This window comes from Rosa rugosa, chromosome 5 (genome assembly GCF_958449725.1).
Source record: "Rosa rugosa chromosome 5, drRosRugo1.1, whole genome shotgun sequence".
NCBI lineage: Eukaryota > Viridiplantae > Streptophyta > Magnoliopsida > Rosales > Rosaceae > Rosa > Rosa rugosa.
This window is the reverse complement of record NC_084824.1, coordinates 34,301,614-34,307,586: the sequence shown is the minus strand read 5'-3', so window position 1 is coordinate 34,307,586 and position 5,973 is coordinate 34,301,614. Positions and strand designations below refer to the sequence as shown.

General features: G+C 34.6%; 1 long non-coding RNA gene across 1 annotated transcript; it reads left to right on the top strand.

Moving 5' to 3' along the window:
• Positions 1–1,216: 1,216 nt before the first annotated feature.
• On the top strand, positions 1,217–2,434 carry LOC133708278 (uncharacterized). The gene is made up of 2 exons (XR_009845704.1): positions 1,217–1,410; positions 2,211–2,434. It is a non-coding gene; the product is annotated as an uncharacterized LOC133708278 (long non-coding RNA).
• The last annotated feature ends 3,539 nt before the right edge of the window (positions 2,435–5,973 follow it).

Here is a 5,973-nt window from a genome sequence, read left to right as displayed (position 1 = left end):
TTAATCCTATCAAACATGCATTCAAGCTCTAGAAAGCTAGTGATAGGAGCATTTTAATGCGCCGTTTTAACTGCTATTTCCCTACATTTCCTGCGTTATTTCCTTAATAAAACTCTGTTTAGGAAAGTTTCCATTCTTCGATTGGGAAAGTTCCTTATTGTAGAAAGTTTCCATTTTCTAGTTTCTATTTTTCATTTTTAGAAAGTTTCCCATTTTAGTTTAGGAAAGTTTCCATTTCTTATTTTTAGAAAGTTTCTATTTTTAGTAATAGTTTCTATTTTCAGGTCATTGGAATAAACGAGCTGAAATGAGCTCAAAAGTGGAAAGAGGAGCTAGAAAACGTTGAAGGGGGTTAAGACAAAGCACAAAGGGCTGCATAAATGAGCTGAAATGAAGAAATGAAGTTTTCCTGTTTCAACCAGGAAATCCTGTTCAGAAGAGGAAACTTTGTCAAAGCAAGACTCCTAGGCCGTCCAAGAAGTATGATCGAAATAATGAAGGGAATTGACTCTTGGAAGCACTAGGAGACCTTAAGGCTTGAAGATGACACAAGAAGGCCCAAGATTCTTCTGGATTAATTTGGATTTCGGAAAATGAGAGAAAGCCCATTGGATTTTGGGTTGTTGGACAAAATGGAGATATTTTTGGAGGAATTAAATCTGATTTTGCTGTGGGAAATCATGAAGATAATGTGAAAAATCAAGAAGAAATTATGGAAAAACGTTGGAAATATTCTAGGGAGAGTTTGAAGGGATTGTGCAACAAGAAAAAGCTCAAAACAAGTCCAGATTCGCTCCTAAATCCCCTCAATATATTTTGGACGAAAATGAGGAATAAAATCTGTATTTTGACATGAAAATCAAGAGAAAATCAAGGGGAGACATTAAAGGAAGTCCATGGAGAGATTTAAGGAAGAAACGGTTCAAAAACAAGTCCAGATTCGTTCCTACAATTCCTAAAGGAATTTTGGCCGAAAATAAAGAAGAAAATTAGAATTAATTCATGGATATTCGGCAATAATATATTTGGGACTTATTTTGAAGGATTATGATTGGTTGGATGACACACCAGGGCTTACATGGCAATTTGTGATTGGTTGAAGTTATGTGGCATTTTCTGATAATTCCTTGGAAAATAATAGAAGATTCATGAAGACTTGGAGACCAAGGCCAACGTCCCCTATATATACTCCCCCTATGCTAGACGTTTTACACACCTCATAATTCAGAAAATTCTCTCAAACGTCAAAGCTCTCTCTCCATCCTCTAGTGCAATCCACGGTTTTCAAGCAAGGAAGAAGAAGAAGAAGAAGGAGCCGTGAGCATCATCATCCATCCTCCACCTTGAAGACTTGCTTCCAAGATTCAAGAATCCAAACGCCAAGCATCCATCCCCTCTCCATCTCACGGTGTAATTCAACCTCTTTCTTTGTAACCTTTTTTGATTTTCGTGGAATTGTTTCTAGTTGACAATAATATTTGAACAAAGTTTAAATCCGAATTCTTATGATTGAATGAATTTTCGATTCCTATAATTGTGATTCTAAGTTGCTTTTGTGAGATTGTTCAATTAAATTTGCTTTACAGAAAACTTTTATATGTTTATGTTATTTGGTGGCCAACTTAGGATATATGCATGTAATTGATGCTAGATTTAAGTTTATGATTCACCTAATAGTTTTGTGAACTTGAATCAAAAGTAGTAAAGGCTTTGGACAAAATTCGAATTTAATTGAAAAGGATTGCAAATAGATGAACTTTTTCATACTAGGTTGTGCACTTAAGTTGATAACATTTCTCTTGTTTATTGTGTTGAACATGTCTTGATTAGCTAGCTTTCTAGACTTTGATTGCATGTTTGATAGGATTGATCTAGGTGCTTTCACTTAGGTTAATTAGTAAAGGAAAGTAAAATATGGGAAATCATTTGCTTCAAATGTTTTACATGATCAACTTCTTTCTCATGACTTAAGATGAACAATAATAGGATTGAGTCGAATTTGATTATGAATTTGGTTTTGATCTTTGTTTCTTATGTTCCATTCTTGTATAAGTGTTTGTATAGTTTTATTTGTTTTAATTATTTTAATTTTCGAAAACCAAATCTTAAAAACCCCCCTTAATTTCGTAAATTTGTAGATACTTGTAAATATCTTTGTAAATATTATACTTTGTTTTAATTTTAATTGTTTATTTGTTTGACAATGACAGGTGTACCCTCAATCCCCGGAATAGAACAATCCCTACTTGCTTATACTACTAATGATATTTTTAGGGTTAAATTATGCGCTTGCTTTGAGCGTATCAGCTAGACAATCATAACATGTTTAACGCATGAAACACATAGAAAGGCTATCAACTCAAGTGTGCAACTTAGTATGAAAAAGTCCACCTAATTGCAATCTTTTTCAATTAAACTCGGTTTTTGTCCAAAACCTTTACTACTTTTGATTCAAATTCACAAAACAATAAGTTGCATCATGTTCTTAAATCTAGCACCACTCATACATAAACCCTATAAGTTTCGAACCAATTAGAATCAACATACAAGAGATATCCATCAATCAAATTTAATCGAACAAAACTCACATAAGCAATATTAGAATCACAATATAGGAATTGAAAATTCTCATTCAATCATATAAATTTCAGAATTAATAACTTTGTTCAAACATAAATGTCAACTAGAACAATACCAACGAAAATCAAATTAACAAGGTTACAAAGTAGAGGTCGAATTACATCGTGGATGGAGGATGATTATGGATGATTAACGTTGGAATCCTTGAATCTCGAAAGCAAGCTTCAAAGGTGGTTGATGAATGAAAGGCTCACGGCTCTTCTTCTCTTCTTTGGCCTTGCTTGAAATCCGTGGCTTGCACTAGAGGGTGGAGAGAGGAAGAGAGAAACTCACGGCAACAATGTGTATTTTTCTGAAAATATTGTAGAGTGTGGAACCTCCTTGACGTCAAGAATAGAGGGGATTATATAGGGAACGGCAAACTTGGTCTCCAAGCCGTTTGTTTCTTCTTTATTTTCCATGGAATTAATTTAATAATTCCACATAGCTTCCACCAATGAAAACTTGCCAAGTAAGCCCTATGATGTGGTCCAACCAATCAAAACTCTCTAAAATACCTCCCTATTATTTAGTTGCCGAAATATGAGAGATATTTTCTGATTTTATACTTCAATTTCGGCCAAAACTCTTTAGAGAAAGTAGGGAACGTATCTAGACTTGTTTTGAGCTCTTCTTGTTGTCCACACTTCTTCTTTCCTTAAAACTCTCCCTAGAATCTCTCTTGACGTTTTCTCCTTGATAATTGCTTGATTTTCACGTTGCTTTCCTTCTTTTCCTCTAGGCATATTACGGCAACAACATATATTCCTCTCTTATGCGTCACAAACCCTAGTTTCCATGGGCTTTTGTCCATTGCCGAAAATCCATGATGCGGCTGAAATAGCCTCACAATTTAACCCTGCAAAATGTAGTTGTCAGTATAGGATAAGCAAGGATCGTTCAGTCCGGGGATTGTAGGGTACACCTACACAAAAAGGTCAATTAGCAAATAAAAGAATAAAATGGGGGTTTTGAGATTTGGTTCCTAATCTACTTAAAATAAAAACGAAACAAATAAAACTATATACAATGATCGACTTCCCTAACCTAGACCAATTCCACTCAGAAATTCATTTCAACATGCTACAAAACTGTGCCCATCTTGAATGCATAGATAAGAGCCCAAATGAAAAGCCTCAGCGGATCAATCCATTTATCTGATTCGTTCTAATGTAGGCTTGGATCGGAAAAGTCCTTACCAAGCCTAATACTACTAATTTTTGAAAACACTCAGCGTAATTCTCTTAACTAGTAGTATTATCTAACCCTCGAATCAACTCACACGTGCAAATTAACCATTACACATAGAATTTAACACGTAATTTCCAGAATCGTTTAATCATTAAGACATGATTTTTACCACCCGTTAGAACTAATTACTACTTGTTGATACGCTCAAAGCAAGCATATAATTTAACCCTAGAAATATCATTAGTAGTATAAGCAAGTAGGGATCGTTCTATTCCGGGGATTGAGGGTACACCTGTCAATGTAAGACAATTTAAACAATTAAAATAAAACAAAGTATAATATTTACACATATAAACACTATTCACGAATTTAGGGGGGTTTTTAGGTTTTTGGTTTGTTTTTCGAAAATTAAAAATAAGTATTAAAACTAAGTATAAACAAAAACACAAATACAAGAATGAAATGTAAGAAACAAAGATTAAAACCAAGTTCATGATTAAATTCGAATTAACCCTACATTGTTCTTCCAAGTCATGTGAAAGGAGTTGATCATGTGAAACATTCGAAAGCAAACGATTTCCCATATTTTACTTTTCATTGCTAATTAATCTAAGTGAAAGCACAAAGACTAATCCTATCAAACATGTAATCAAACCCTAGAAAGCTAGTCAATCATACATGTTCAACGCAAGAAGTTCAAAGAAAGGCTATCAACTCAAGTGTACAACTTAGTATGAATAAGTTCATCTAATTGCAATCCTCTTCAATTGAATTCGATTTTTGTCCAAAACCTTTACTACTTTTGATTCAAGTTACACAAAACAAAAAGTTGATTTCATGTTCTTAAATCTAGCACCATTCATATCAAAACCCTAAGTGTTTCGAACCACATAAGATTAAAATACAAAAGTTATCTATAAAGCAAATTCAATCGAACAATCACACATAAGCAATTTTGGAATCACAAAGTATGAATCGAAATCTTCATTCAATCATAAAATTTCAGAATATAAATCTTGTTCAAACATCAATGTTAACTAGAACAACATCCAACGAAATCAAACAAGGAGAATCAAAAGTGATTACAAGAAAGAAGGTTGAATTACACCGTGAATGGAGAGATGGATGAATAACTTGAATGATGAACTAATGAAACTTGAAAGCAAGCTTCAAAGAACACGGCTTCAAGGTGGAATGGTGGAGATGCTCACGGCCTAGTCCTTGCTTCTTCCTTCCTTGCTTGAAAACGCCAAAAGTTGAACTAGAGAATGGAGAGAGCTTCCGCGCGTAGAGAGAATTTTCTGAATTGTGTAGTGGTGGTTGAGACGTCTGGGGTAGAGAATATATATAGGGAACGAACGGCCAAACTTGGTCTCCAAGCCGTGAATTTCTGATTTATTTTCCAAGGAATTAAATTAATAATTCCACATAGCTTCCACCAATGAGAAATTGCCAAGTAAGCCCTAGTGTGTCATCCAACCAATCATAAAACTCCAAGAAGATACCCTAATATATTCTTGCCGAAATCCCTTGATTATTTTCTGATTTTCTTCTTGATATTTCGGCCAAAACATACTTAGGGTTTCTAGGAATGAATTCTTTCCATAAACTTCACCCTAGAAAATCTCTTGCGTAATATTTTATTTTCTTCTTGATTTTCACGCCAACTTTCTCTCCTCCCTTTGGTTTTCACGGCAAAGCATCCCTAGGGTTAGGTATTTGCGTCACAAACCCTAATGTCATGGGCTTTGATGGGCCTTGATCCATTTTGCCGAAAATCCATACAGTTCTTGGGCCTCGTTGCTTCATCTTCAAGCCTTCTCATTTTCCAACGCAAAACACATTGTTTTGCCATTTCTTTTTCATAGTTGCGTTGGAAACTTGCTAGGGAAGCCTTCCTCCATTTCGTAGGATTTCCTGGTTGGACTAGGAAAGCTTATTTCTTCATTTCTGCTCAAATGTGTGGGCCGTTTTCTCTCATATTCGTTCGTCTTGATGTTCGCAGGCTCCTCTTTCCATTCGTGCATTCATTTCCACTTTTTAGCTCGGAGGTCCTGAAAATAGAAACTAGTATGAAAAATAGAAACTTACCTAATTTGAAAAATAGAAACTTACTAAAAATGAAAACTAGAAAGTTACTAAAAATGAAAAATAGAAAGTTAC